This window comes from Salvelinus fontinalis, chromosome 18, assembly GCF_029448725.1.
Source record: "Salvelinus fontinalis isolate EN_2023a chromosome 18, ASM2944872v1, whole genome shotgun sequence".
In the NCBI taxonomy this organism is placed as follows: Eukaryota; Metazoa; Chordata; class Actinopteri; order Salmoniformes; family Salmonidae; genus Salvelinus; species Salvelinus fontinalis.
The window spans coordinates 9,782,087-9,797,427 of record NC_074682.1 but is presented as its reverse complement, the minus strand read 5'-3'; the positions used below and the strand labels follow the sequence as shown (position 1 = coordinate 9,797,427).

The 15,341-nt window shown below is 45.4% G+C and overlaps 1 pseudogene; it reads left to right on the top strand.

Moving 5' to 3' along the window:
• LOC129814928 (guanine nucleotide-binding protein G(s) subunit alpha-like) overlaps positions 1 to 15,341 on the top strand; it is a 48,127-nt pseudogene that overhangs the window by 21,101 nt on the left and 11,685 nt on the right.

Sequence of the window (15,341 nt, the reverse complement as noted above, 5' to 3'; positions counted from 1 at the left end):
ACGAATATCCACTTTGTTGGATCAGATTTGTTGAATGTGCGCCATTCTGGGCAATGGAATGGCTGCGTTCCATTGAATCTTTTAACGCATCTGTGGGTTCACTCGCAATGGCTGCCTGGTATTGTGATGCAATCATTTCCACGGCAATATAGAATGTTCATTCAAATGATGTTAACTGATGTGGCTCATGCAATGGAATGTCGTTTTTGTAATGTCAGTTGAGTTGAATCAACAAATCACAGCGCATATTGATGGGTGCCATTCCTGCTTTTACTTCCTGCTTTTACTTCCTGCTTTGCTCCTATGGGTAGCCTACATTCGCAATGGCCGCCAGTCCACCCATTAGGCCATCATTGACTTGAATGCCATCATTGATTTCTATGGCAGCACATAGCCAGGAGTGGAGGAAAGGAGAAGGGTTATGACCGAGACGGTTGGCCAATTACCGTCATCCAAAATTCCATGACCATCACAGCCCTAGGTTAGAGTTTGCCCTGGTGCTTTCTATAGGTTTGGAGATATTTGATATGGTCTGTTGCTGTGCCAAGGGAATCTATGTCAATATGGTGGATTGGAATGTATGTGGCTATTGACTACTTCTCTGAAGCATCGAATGCATTACATTAATGTGGGTTTGTGTGTGTTTTGGGCAGAGAAGACTATCTGATAGGCCTCTGCCTCCTTCCTCTCCCCCTCCCTCCCATCTCCTGGCCCTAGGCTAGGGCCTACCAGGAACCAGTCTGACTGGTTCGCTCTGCTTGGGCTTCTGACAGGGAACAGGGAGACTGACGGGGGGAGGGAACACTGTAGAGAAGGAAAGGGCTGCTGAGCTTAGCTGATATCCTGAATATACTGTATCCTTACCATTGTACAGCCCCCAACCCTTAAAGAGTTTGGCTTATTCTATGTAACGGCCTTGCGTCTCAGTGAAATTCTGTCCGTGTCTCAGGGAACTTGCTGAACCTCTATGTTAATTTTCCTCATATGTCTCCTCTCCTCGCTGTCTGTCTGTCCTCAGCTATGTAGCTGATGGGATACCTTGTGAATAGGGACAGGAGTTTTAGCCTACCTGGTTAGCCTACATGGTTAGGTGAAACACCTGGCCCTGCTTCTGAATCACTAGCATTCAAATGCTCGTTGACTTACCACAAAACTGAATGTCTGGATTGCAGTGTGTTCAGAGTGAGACTGACAGATAATAACATTTATGTTTTGTTTGCATGTTGGTAGTTATATCAATTGTCATGTAGGCCTTTGTCTTACTATTGTCAAATCAAATTGTATTAGTCACATGTGCCGAATACAACAGGTCACCTTACAGTGAAATCCTTACTTACGAGCCCCTAACCAACAATGCAGTTTAAAAAAAATACGGATAAGAATAAGAAATAAAAGTAACTAAAGAGCAGCAGTAAAATAACAATAGTGAGACTATATATAGGGGGGTACCGGTACAGAGTCAAAGTGCAGGGCACCGGTTAGTTGAGGTAATATGTACATGTAGGTAGAGTTATTAAAGTGACTATGCATAGATGATAACAACAGAGTAGCAGCGGTGTAAAAGAGGGGGGAAATGCAAATAGTCTGGGTAGCCATTTGATTAGGTGTTCAGGAGTCTTATGGCTTGGGGGTAGAAGCTGTGTAGAAGCCTTTTGAACCTAGACTTACTTGGTGCTCCGGTACCGCTTGCCGTGCGGTAGAAGAGAAAACAGTCTATGACTAGGGTGGCTGGAGTTCTTGACAATTTTTAGGGGCTTCCTCTGACACCGCCTGGTATAGAGGTCCTGGATGGCAGGAAGCTTGGCCCCAGTGATGTACTGGCCATTCGCACTACCCTCTGTAGTGCCTTGCGGTCAGAGGCCGAGCAGTTGCCATACCAGGCAGTGATGCAACCTGTCAGGATGCTCTTGATGGTGCAGCTGTAGAACCTTATGAGGAAGCCTCGTTGGGAATTCTTAGAGAATCCTTATCGGTTGAGAAGGGAAAGTTATGTTTGCTGTCCCTCATTGTTCCTGTGTAGGCTCCTTGATTTGAAGAATGTTTGGTTCCCTCTGTATCTCGTGTCCTGCGCCCACTCTGTCCTCCACTCACCAATGTCAACATGGCAGCATCTTCCCGAAGGGATGGGTACAGCTGTAGGTTCAATGAGACCACTAAAAGGAATACACATGCAATATCCTCCCCAAATATGTTATTTTACAGACTAAAAAAAGCGTTCTGATTGGTTGAATTAATGTTGAATTCCAAATCGACTCCTAGCCTCCATGTTAGCCCAGGTATGGCCAACCCTCCTGGGCAGCTCCTGTAGGATTTTGTTTCAGTCTAACTTAAACACATATGTTCATACTAATGATCTCGACCTCAGGATTAGCTGGCGAGTTGTGCTATAATAGGACTAGAGCAAAAGCCCGGATAGGTTAGATTTAAGCAATCATTGATTAATCTTTTCTTCTGATAGGCTAGGTGAAATGTTCACCGTATTGCTCAACAATCCAATTTCAGATCTCGATGAGGGTCTAGCGGGCAGGGCCTAGGCGTACACTTTGGCTATTGCCTGAATGAAATGAATACCTGCAATGGAAGCTAAAAAGGACTTCTCTAATCTGAGCAACCGGTTCTCTTCTCTAGCCATGGACTGTCCTGATCCAGTTCTCTGTGTTGTGTTGTTCTGCAGGAGTTCTATGAGCATGCAAAGAACCTATGGCAAGACGAGGGGGTGAAGGCCTGCTTCGAGAGATCCAATGAGTACCAGCTGATCGACTGTGCACAGTAGTAAGTACCCAGTCGTTGTCCCTCTGCGTAACGTGCTGTGTAACACATTCTTTGACGCTTACTCGGAATTCATATCATCAATTTAAGACTCGAACTTGAGTACAGGTTTAGTATGCACGTTTTCTTTCTCGTTTTTTCTCCATTTGCAAACTTATTGTATTTGTCCAGCTGACAATGGGAACCCCAATGCACAGTATGGCGGTTGTTGAGATTGTGTCTTACAGTAGTGTGGGTATTTATTTGTGTAGCTGTTGATTTGTGCACTTACAGGACAGGTTCACTGTGGCTGTGTTGGGAGAGGTTTTTACAGTAGAGTTTCCCCTTTCCTTCCTCCTCGGCTCCTAGCTTGTCATTTCTGGAATTCTTTGTTATCCGTCCTTTGATCTCTGTCGGGCCTGCCTCTGTTCTAAGTCATGCACTGGTCACACGAACCCAGAGTTCTTGGAAGGCAGATGCTCTTGGCGCTTTGCAGCAGATGTGATTCTGGTTAGGGACGGGTAATATATCGAATTCATTTGAGTCTTTCTAATGTATGTTTCAGCACAATGTTCCAAATGCTTGTATCGCAAGAATCAAGGTTTTACTTTCCCCCCCATTTTTATTAGTGTTTGTCTTTTTTGGTCTCGTCTCCTTCGCTTCTTCTGTGCTATGTGCACTTGTGCAACTTCCCACTCGCACACAGACCCCAAGCCCCTCCCCCCTCCCACTCACAACAACAAAGAGACTAAATATCACTTCTTCCTCTCTGACAGCAAGCAGTTTCAACTCGCTATTTGCATTTGAGGTTAGGTCCAACATAATCGGTCATATCGACACGAAACACATTGAGACATTATTTCATTAATGGAGGAGAACTTAACCTTTGTAACGATACCCTTTTTATGTCTCAACTCCCAAAATGTAGAACAGCGCAGACCCTAGTAAGACGGGAGTATCAGTGAAAATGATTGTGGAAAATTCATGCTCAGTTTCTGCCGCACGCAGCATTACAGTACCAGGTAGAGCTAGCAGCATTTTAGCCACATACTGTTATGTGCTAGCTGTCTAGTCTGTGTTTTATAAATGCGCAAATAGCATAAAAATTGGTATTTATATAAGGAGTTGGCAACTCGTTCTCATTCTGAGAAATGAGCATCATCTTCTCCAGGTATGCCACTTGATTTCAACATCTAAACAAAGTGAACAGGCTAGGTTGTTCCATCAGTTGGAGACAGTCGAGAGGGTGCTTTTCTTAATGAACAGTTCAACTGTTCTACCTTGTCAACCAGCAAATAGCTCCAAGTTGGCTAGACTTTAAATATAAAAGATTAGCCCGGCTACACGCTAGCCTTGGGCTTGTGCTTGAGAGATTCTTTTTGAGACCTATGTTCGTTTTCTATAATGCCTGCTACCAGAAGTTAGTCATTATTTGTGGATGTGCGTTGTGGACGGTTCTGGTTACATTTGTAACACCATTTTTTATCTTCATAAGACAGTCTTGAAAGGCAGATCAGTGATTATTGCAAAAAAGCAGGTTAAACTATTTTTTTTATAATGTAATTATTAGAGGGTCTTATGGTTGAATGCTTGTATTTAGCCAAGGTATAATTTTTCAAACCCTGAATTCATTTGATTATTCCCGACTGTTTGAAATGCAGTCTATTGACCTTTTTAATTGTTCAACCAAGTTTATTTAGAAAAACGTAAAACTAAATCGAGATATACAGTACCTTCGGAAAGTATTCAGACCTCTTGACTTTTTCTACATTTTGTTAGGTTACAGCCTTATTCAAAAATTTTATTCAAAATTTTTTTTTTCATCATCAATCTACACACAATACCCCATAATGACAAAGCAAAAACTGGTTTGTAGAAATTGTTGCGTTGTCTTGGCTGTGTGCATAGGGTCGTTGTCCTGTTGGAAGGTGAACCTTCATCCCTGTCTGAGGTTCTGAGCACTCTGGAGCAGGTTTTCATAAAGGATCTATCTGTACTTTGCTCCACTCATCTTTGCCTTGATCCTGACTAGTCTCCCAGTCCCTGCCGCTGAAAAACATCCCCACAGCATGATGCTGCCACCATGCTTCACCGTATGGATGATGCCAGGTTTCCTCCAGACGTGACGCTTGGCATTCAGGCCAGAGAGTTCAATCTTGGTTTCATCAGACCAGATAATCTTGTTTCTCATGGTCTGAGAGTCTTTAGGTGCATTTTGGCAAACTCCAAGCGGGCTGTCATGTGCCTTTTACTGAGGAGGGCTTCCGTTTGGCCACTCTACCATAAAGGCCTAAATTGTGGAGGGCTGCAGAGATGGTTGTCCTTCTGGAAGGTTCTCCCTTCTCCACAGAGGAACTCTAGAGCTTTGTCAGAGTGATCATCAGGTTTTTGGTCACCACTCTGACCAAGGTCCTACTCCCCCGATTGCTCAGTTTGGCCAGGCGAGGCGAGCTCTAGGAAGAGACTTGGTGGTTCCAAACTTCTTCCATTTAAGAATGATGGAGGCCACTGTGTTCTTGGGGACCTTCAATGTTGCAGAACATTTTTGGTACCCTTCCCCAGATCTGTGCCTCGACACAATCCTGTCTCGGAGCTCTACAGACAATTCCTTTGACCTCATGGCTTGGTTTTTGCTCTGACATTCACTGTCAACTGTGGGACCTTATATAGACAGGTGTGTGCCTGAGCTAAATTTCGGGTCTCATAGCAAAGGGTCTGAATACTTATGTAAATAAGGTATTTCTGTTTTTTATTTAAGACATTTTTCTTAACCTATTTTCGCTTTGTCATTATGGGGTATTGTGTGTAGATTGATGAGGAAATTGTTTTATTTAATCAATTTTAGAATAAGGCTGTATCGTAACAAAATGTAAAAAAGTCAAAGGTCTGAATACTTTCCGAAGACACTGTATATAGTGAATCGCCCGTAAGTTTGAAAAAAATCTAGATATGATTTTTAGGTCATGTCGCCCAGCCCTAATTCTGGTTTGTTATTCTGTGCACCGGGATGAGACCCGCTCCTGGACCGTCAAACACAGGCAGGCAGACAGTTTCGTGCAGGCTAAATGGAGACGTACAGAGAGAGGTCTTTCCTGAATTGCGGGGTATGTATGTCAGCCCTCTCCTCCAGTCTCCCACACCCAGAAGCTCAGCAGCCCAGCCTGTGTTGTGGATCAGATGCTGGGCTGGGTGGCCAGACCGGAAGTGCTCCCCTCCCCCCGCTGTATGCTTATGTAAACGGAGCAGCCGAGAAAGAGAGAGGGAGAGCTATTTTTAACTCAAGCTAGCTGCAGAAGGAGAAAGAATGAGCGTGTGTGTGTGTGTGTGTTGGGGAAAGAGAGACAACTTTAGCATCATTGATGAAGGTGTTGGCATGAAATGAAAATCTCTGTCTGAGTTGGTGAGGGAATGTCAAGGCTCTCCCGCTGTAGTGTTCCCCGCTCTCTGTGGGTGTGATAAGAACTCGGCTGAGGATGTTGAAATGGCAATGCGGCCTGGCCTCAGTCAGATGGAGGCAGGCGCACGGACCACCTTCTTTTCTGTTATCGCCAGATTGTTCGGTTTTGATGTCTTCTTGGCTCTTTCTGTCACATATGTGGTTGTCTGTGTTGTTTTTAATTCCCAATGTTTTGTATCTCAATCATCTTAGCAATACCAGAAAGTTAATTATTCTTAGTTTACAGTGCCACATTTTGATTGTCCAAAAAACACTGAAATATACTCCACTCTGTATTTATTTCACAGCACCCATGGGATTGCATCGCGTGCCACATGTATCTGCATCATGTCATTTTATACCACATATATGATCACCCTCTTCTTATGTCAGTCACACGTCTAGAAGTATTGAAATGGCAGTTACAAGTGTTCCTTATTTGTGTTGTCAAAATGGGGTCATAGTGTATTTCTGTAACTGAGCGCCACATTTTAATTCCTCAACAATAGTGATAAAACATGCTTCGTTGCAGATTCTGGCGAGAGAACTCTTACCGGATCCCGTTATGAATTGGGGGTCAATTTGGGGCGTGCCTTGAAAAGTTCCAATAGGAACATAGAGACGATACGGTAGTAGAGATAGGAAACCAAACAGAGGTTACCCAAAGTAAAATGTCAACCAATTGTGTTCTGTGGTTTAGACCTACTGAGAGCATGGTAAACCTGCATAAATCTCAGTCCTACATGAATGTCACAAAAAAAAGGGTGTTTGAAATAAATGTCAATTTAAAGAAAGTGGCTCTATCCATTAGGAGTTTTGCAGTCTTGTTTGATAATTAATCTCTCAAAATGCATTTTCAATTGTTCGCTTTGGCCTAATTCTGTGTTCCATACCAAAATTGGTCAACGAGGCCTCGTTTTGCATTTGTAGCTCAGCTTTCCTGATAAGGTTTGCACCTCAACTCGCTAGATAATTGGGTGAACAAGACTGGGAAGTGAAGTTGCAATGCTGCAGAGAGAGGTTGTTGAGCTGTTCCCCTCAGGCTGCTGTGGAGAGCTTTCTGTGGAAATGCCGAGGAAATGGAGCTGTGTGGAGCAGCCTAGCCGCTGTCGTATGTATCAGCTGAGCTATAGACCATTCAGTCTGGCCTGTCAATGCTCTCCACTTTTGACGCTACTATGATGTGGCGTAGCTTTCCCTCAAAGCCACACTATCTTTACTCCTCTAAACACTTCTCTTGGTAAACTCTTCTCTCCCGTTCTCTCCGTCTCCAGTTTGCAGTAGTGTCTTTGCAGGGACAGAAAATGGCTGGGACTGAGTCACTGAGTCATCACATGAGGGTGGGAGGAAAGGAGAGAGGGAGGGAGGGAGGGAGGGAGGGAGGGAGGGAGGGAGGGAGGGAGGAAGGTTTCACTGGAAACAGGGTTTGAGGAGAGTGTAGGAACGCTTTTCAAACTGAAAGCCCTGATTTTGTGTGTTTGTGTGTCCGTGTGGGTGCACACACTGCACAAAGCATATATCAAATCATCCTTGAGTTATTTATCAAGCTGACTGCATTTCCAGCGTGAGAATAGGTAAACAGTTGTTGGTTCCAGCTGTATGGCTGTAACACTGTAGTGCGTCTCACAACTTCCCTAGTCTGCGTACGTAGCTACATTGTTGAGATCTCAAGCCAGTTGTGATTTCTGGAATGCTCTCCTGTTTAGAGCCTGTGTTGCCCCTTTCCTTCCAGCATTCTGTTCTTCACAGCCCTTTTTGGGGGAGGGCTCGCCCCCTCCTTTTGCTGGCCTCTCTCCACCTTTCCCTCCCCCCTCTTCTCTCCCTGCATTTCTTTCTCTCTCTCCTCCTCCTCTTTTCTTTCTATGTCTGTCTCTCCCTCTCTCTGGCCCCACTCCAGTCACAGAAGATTTGGAGCTGATAGTCTATTTATAGCGCTGGTGGTTCTATCACCATGACAACCAAGCTTGAGGCCAGGGCGCCAGGGAGCTATTTTTGGAGCAGCTCTGTAATGTCAGACACAGCCTTCTCTCTCTTTTCTCTCCTTCTATCCCTTTCTATTCTGTGTCAGAGCGACTTCTGGATGTGTAGTGAAGCGTACCCAGTAAGCTAAATTATGTTGAAAAGACTTTTCCAGACGTTGACGTCTGGTGCATTTTAGGTGCTGAATAAAAGATGAAAAGACGTATTTTCCGGACATTGAAAATGCGTATTTTCCAAATGTGGCAAAAACATATTTTGGGGGGATTAACGGTACATTCTCAATGAACTAAGCATTAAGTCACAATAATAATTTTGCCAGCCTCAAACCCCTGTAAATCTAAGCCAGCGTTTCCCAAACTAGGTGTTGCTCTGGTTGCCGCTAGATCTAAATAGACTATAAACAGAGTGGTATCTGTTTTATTCCTACAAATTGAACTGTTTAAGCTACAAAACATTATGACCCCATCACTGAAAGATAAGACTCGCAGGAACACATGTGTTTTCTGTTTCCCTCTACAATGTTCACAAGCCTCTTTAGAACAGAGTGGACCAGACCAGGTACTACATCAGAATGAGGGGGGAAAGAACACCATCAATGATGCTGTTTTTTTCCCCTGCACATAAAATCATCCAACGTGATTGTCTGATGATCTTCTAGACATCTCAAGACCTTTCTGGTGCATTTCAGTCACTTCAAACCATACTTCCTTCAGACTGAAGTACTGTCAGACTGATTTGTAACAGACTATCATAAACCTAGTCTAAACTATAAACCAAGTCTTTAAAGCCCTTGGTTTGCGATATCTAGTAAGCTAACATGTGGAAATGTTTTAAGATGGTCGTGGATCTTTTAGCCATTTGATTTTTTTGTACTTCTGTAGGTCTAAGAAAAATAATATTTTCAAAGTATTTGATAACATATTGAATTCAGCGTTTAGTGGCATGCAGCATGTTGGAAGGGCTAGCTGTGACTTGTAGTGCACCACAACGTGGGCGGTTTGGATGAAGGCCAAAATGAATTGACAACCCAAATCATTATAAGAGCCAGATTGAAATGTGTCATGCGCCGAGGGCATATCAAAGTTCCAGAGTGGGATCTCTGCTAGTTTAAAAGATCTCTGCTAGTTTAAAAGTTATGACCCATTATATACAGATAAATTGGCATAGTAGGCAGTGTAACCAATCACAGCCAAACCTTGAAGCCTGATGAACACTACGTGTTTTTAGCCCAATCTACAGGCTTCCGGTACATTTTTTCCCAAGTCGTAGGAAACCTGAGCCAACCTGGAGCAAAACGTAACGCCGCAGCCCGTAAAGCGTAAGCACACACTCGATTTACGGTTGATCGCTCCCGGGCATTATCACCAAGTGTGAGCCGTACTCATAGCAGATGCGAGACATGTCCCATTTGCGCATTGCTGCGCTTATAATGTGAAGAAATAATAGTTGATCAACATTTTAAGCTTAACGTTCAGATCTGTTCCATCAGTCTCGTTGTGTTTACAGGCTATTTTTAGACTGCAGGAGGGGTATCCTACGACGCAAGCTAGATCTACTCTGGGTTTTCTAAAGCTAACCAGCTTCAGTTAGCTTCACATCCCAGCTCAGGCTTCGTATGTACTAGGGCGGTGGATATTGCTCGTCCTTCATTGAGACGATCAAAACGATAGAAAAGTTATCTTGCAAATTCAACAGGCTATGGTGTGAAATAGGCTTTTGGAAGTGCGATCTTTATTTTGTTACTTACTGTTAATGTCGTCTTTGGTGTGCTTATCGAAGCACAACCACAAGCACCTTTTTCCCCACTTTATGAAGTCATACTGTGTGTGTTACTGTGTGTGAAGTTTAAAATGCATTCTCTCATTAATAAATGTGTAAAGTGATATATTGTAACCCATTTTTAACACAAGAAAATGGGTTACAATATATTTAATCAGTCATCTTAATCAGTCATCAAAAATATTTAATCAGTCATCTTCCTCAAATAAAAGGGGATGATGACCAATCTTTTCAAGAGGGAGGGAATCTGATTTCATTGGTCCTCAACTTGTAGCGCAGTCATTTCGTTCAGGGTGAGTGGAGGTAGCCGTGAGTTAGCCTGCCCAGGAGCAGGTTCTGAAGGATTCGTTGCCATAGAAATGTACCTGGCTAAAAGGCACACTTTCGTGGTACCGGTTATCCCGAAATGAACTCAGAGTAGACCAAATTTACCTCGCTAACGCCTCAAACCCGCTTCGTAGGATACCCCTCATGTCCACAGGGCGTCAGTTCATGTAGACTACGTGCATCGTGACATCACGTCTCGTGTGAATAAAAAAAATGTACCCCCTTTTTCGTGGTATCCAAATGGTAGTTACAGTCTTGTCTCTTCACTGCAACTCCCGTACGGACTGGGGAGAGGCGAAGGTCGAGAGCCGTGCGTCCTCTGAAACGCAACCCAACCAAGCCGCACTGCTTCTTGACACAATGCCCACTTAACCCGGAAGCCAGCCGCACCAATGTGTCGAAGGAAACACCGTACACCTTGCAATGGTGTCAGCGTGCACTGTGCCCAGCCCGCCACAGGAGTCGCTAGTGTGCGATAGGACAAGGACATCCCTGCCGGCCAAACCCACTCCTAACCCAGACGACGCTGGGACAATTCTGCGCCGTCCAGTCATGGCCGGCTGGACTCGAACCCAAAATCTCTAGTGGCACAGCTAGCACTGCGATGCAGTGCCTTAGACCACTGCGCCACTCGGGAGGTGTGAATTCTTATGTGGATTATAATAAAGCGACACATCTGTAGGGGGTAGATATTTATCAATTGTTTTATCATATGTTCAAAGCAAGCAATAGACAGAATACATTATTGGTGGTCTTAGGGCCTGTGCGGTTACAGCTGCTGGAAACACAAACAGTAGTCTATTATTGGTTTTCGCATCTTTTAGTATGTGACAAGGATAGGCTAACGGGTAGCCTACAGAATGTAGCCTATTGGAATGTCATCAAATAACAAGGGGCCTCCATCGATGGCGCTAGATTATCACCAGCTGATGTCTTGTTAAACCATCAATACGCGCTAAATTCTCCCGCACAGCTTATCTCAATTGCAACCGTTATTGGTCACCTCATTACCGCTCCCTAAAAGATGATGTCGGTGTTACCTTAGTCCTGCTTGCAAACAAAGTCTTTCAAGATATGTTTGCCCTCTTGTTAATATTATCATCGGAACAACTTAGTCCATTTTTAATGTTTGCCCTCTTGTTAATATTATCATCGGAACAACTTAGTCCATTTTTATCAGACTAAGGCCTTTTTTTTAATCTATTTGACAAACATTCTGTGCAATAAAGTATTTCCTTGTTTACCATGGCAATCTATTATGGCAATTTACTCAACACTTTGTATGAATGGAAACTAATGTTGGTGTAGCCTACTGTTATTATTTGATTTGTTTCCTATTTGTTATCTATTAATTACAACTGTCTTTAAAAGACACGTGTCTAGGCCTCCCGAGTGGCGCAGCGGTCAAAGGCACTACAGATCCGGGTTCGATCCCAGACTGTGTCACAGCTGGCCGTGACTGGGAGACCCGTAAGGCGGCGCACAATTGGCCCAGTGTCGTCTGGGTAAGGGGAGGGTTTGCCCGGCTGGGATTTCCTTGTCCCATCGCACTCTAGTGACTCCTTGTGGTGGGCCGGGCACCTGCAAGTTGACTTCTGTCGCCAGCTGGACGGTGTTTCCTCCGACACATTGGTGCGCCTGGCTTTCTGGTTTAGCGAGCTGTGTGTCAAGAAGCAGTGCGGCGATGGGACAAGACCAATTGGATATCACGAAATTGGGGAGAAAAAAAGGGGTAGAAGTACAAAAAAAAAAGTTTCTGGTATGGTCATTTCTTATAAAGATTGGGGGTAAAATATCCCTAGATTGTCCATATTTGTAATGTTAATGAAATCAAGTAATTGGGTTGGGGAATTGCCTTATTTGTCCCAGAAGGAAATGGGATGGAATCGAACGCACGCCGATACTGAAGGCCTATATGTGCGCGCTGAAGGCAATGGCCCTAACCACTAGACCTCCACAGTCCATAATTGAACTAAACTGACAGTTCATTTGTACCCTTAGGTTTGCTAGAAACCGTCAGATGTCCTCTTTTTTTGATAAAATATACTGTAGATCTGAAAATCATGGGCTTTCACATGCCATTGCGTTCCATTTCTTAGGCTACCTCACTATTCTCAATTTCATCTTGTCTTTACATCTGATATTATAGGCCTATTATGTGCAATTGGTTTTGATAGGCTATAGTTTAGGTGTAGTAGGGTAGACATCTAACATCTGTAGGGAAAAACTTAAACTTAACCTGACTAACAGGTTGTTACATCAATATAATTTCAACATAATCATCAGAACAATGTGTACGTTGAAATTGCGTTGGGAATTCCACGTAGAAACCTAACAAATAGTTTTCATCCTATATTCATCTATTGGGAGGTTGAAGTTAAGTTGAATTTCATATCTGATTTGACATTGTTTCAGTGTTGATCGTAAAATGGTTGTTTTGAATCAACGTCTTTGTTTCGACATCATGCCCTCTTGAGAGGTACATTGAAATAAAATGTGAAGCCAAAGTCCAACAATTCCTGCCTGAACAGTGGCTCCTACTGGTTAATGAGGGGAAATGTACTTCAGTGAGAACAAGTCTACCATCTAGATGCCTACCTCTATGTACCCTAGCAACACGCATGCCCCGCCCACCTGAGGATCTGTCTTTTCCAGCCATCTATTTCCTGTGTTTGAGGGGTGCAGAATCCACCTGTCACTTCAATCTCGCTGGATTGATTGCTTTCTTTTTACTCCTGCGACTCTTTCATGCTCTTGCTAGTGCCTGTTGTTTTTTCCCGTTAGTGTTAAGACTGCAAACATGTTTGTAATGACCTGTCAAACACACCCCGGTAATGGCTGTGGGAGACATTGGGCTCAATGGGAGACATTGGATTTTTGTTGAATCTATAAGAACGCTAAAGCTTAGTCTGGGTTTTAACACCGTCTCGACATTTACATCACAAGAAAGAGAAGAAAGATCACTTTATTTTGATGTTTTTTTGGCGGGGGTGGGATTGAAGAAGCAATTATTTAAAACACTTGAAATGTTTACAAATGAGATTTGTAAAATGAACACTTGAATTATAGTGGTATTATGTCTGATCTCGCAAACAATTTACAGTATGTTTAGATAGGTGTAATCTAGAGCCAAGTGTGTTGAATTTTGTATCCTGCTATTGTCACACTTATGCAAGAGAACATGACAAAAACTGTGATTAATGAGGCAGTCTAGACAGCGCAGGTGAGTGCTGGTAGGGTAGACAGAGAAGGTGAGTGCTGGTAGGGTAGACAGAGAAGGTGAGTGCTGGTAGGGTAGACAGAGAAGGTGAGTGCTGGTAGGGTAGACAGAGAAGGTGAGTGCTGGTAGGGTAGACAGAGAAGGTGAGTGCTGGTAGGGTAGACAGAGAAGGTGAGTGCTGGTAGGGTAGACAGAGCAGGTGAGTGCTGGTAGGGTAGACAGAGAAGGTGAGTGCTGGTAGGGTAGACAGAGAAGGTGAGTGCTGGTAGGGTAGACAGAGCAGGTGAGTGCTGGTAGGGTAGACAGAGAAGGTGAGTGCTGGTAGGGTAGACAGAGCAGGTGAGTGCTGGTAGGGTAGACAGAGCAGGTGAGTGCTGGTAGGGTAGACAGAGCAGGTGAGTGCTGGTAGGGTAGACAGAGCAGGTGAGTGCTGGTAGGGTAGACAGAGCAGGTGAGTGCTGGTAGGGTAGACGGAGCAGGTGAGTGCTGGTAGGGTAGACGGAGCAGGTGAGTGCTGGTAGGGTAGACGGAGCAGGTGAGTGCTGGTAGGGTAGACGGAGCAGGTGAGTGCTGGTAAGGTAGACGGAGCAGGTGAGTGCTGGTAGGGTAGACGGAGCAGGTGAGTGCTGGTAGGGTAGACGGAGCAGGTGAGTGCTGGTAGGGTAGACGGAGCAGGTGAGTGCTGGTAGGGTAGACGGAGCAGGTGAGTGCTGGTAGGGTAGACGGAGCAGGTGAGTGCTGGTAGGGTAGACGGAGCAGGTGAGTGCTGGTAGGGTAGACGGAGCAGGTGAGTGCTGGTAGGGTAGACGGAGCAGGTGAGTGCTGGTAGGGTAGACGGAGCAGGTGAGTGCTGGTAGGGTAGACGGAGAAGGTGAGTGCTGGTAGGGTAGACGGAGAAGGTGAGTGCTGGTAGGGTAGACGGAGCAGGTGAGTGCTGGTAGGGTAGACGGAGCAGGTGAGTGCTGGTAGGGTAGACGGAGCAGGTGAGTGCTGGTAGGGTAGACGGAGCAGGTGAGTGCTGGTAGGGTAGACGGAGCAGGTGAGTGCTGGTAGGGTAGACGGAGCAGGTGAGTGCTGGTAGGGTAGACGGAGCAGGTGAGTGCTGGTAGGGTAGACGGAGCAGGTGAGTGCTGGTAGGGTAGACGGAGCAGGTGAGTGCTGGTAGGGTAGACGGAGCAGGTGAGTGCTGGTAGGGTAGACGGAGCAGGTGAGTGCTGGTAGGGTAGACGGAGCAGGTGAGTGCTGGTAGGGTAGACGGAGCAGGTGAGTGCTGGTAGGGTAGACGGAGCAGGTGAGTGCTGGTAGGGTAGACGGAGCAGGTGAGTGCTGGTAGGGTAGACGGAGCAGGTGAGTGCTGGTAGGGTAGACGGAGCAGGTGAGTGCTGGTAGGGTAGACGGAGCAGGTGAGTGCTGGTAGGGTAGACGGAGCAGGTGAGTGCTGGTAGGGTAGACGGAGCAGGTGAGTGCTGGTAGGGTAGACGGAGCAGGTGAGTGCTGGTAGGGTAGACGGAGCAGGTGAGTGCTGGTAGGGTAGACGGAGCAGGTGAGTGCTGGTAGGGTAGACGGAGCAGGTGAGTGCTGGTAGGGTAGACGGAGCAGGTGAGTGCTGGTAGGGTAGACGGAGCAGGTGAGTGCTGGTAGGGTAGACGGAGCAGGTGAGTGCTGGTAGGGTAGACGGAGCAGGTGAGTGCTGGTAGGGTAGACGGAGCAGGTGAGTGCTGGTAGGGTAGACGGAGCAGGTGAGTGCTGGTAGGGTAGACGGAGCAGGTGAGTGCTGGTAGGGTAGACGGAGCAGGTGAGTGCTGGTAGGGTAGACGGAGCAGGTGAGTGCTGGTAGGGTAGACGGAGCAG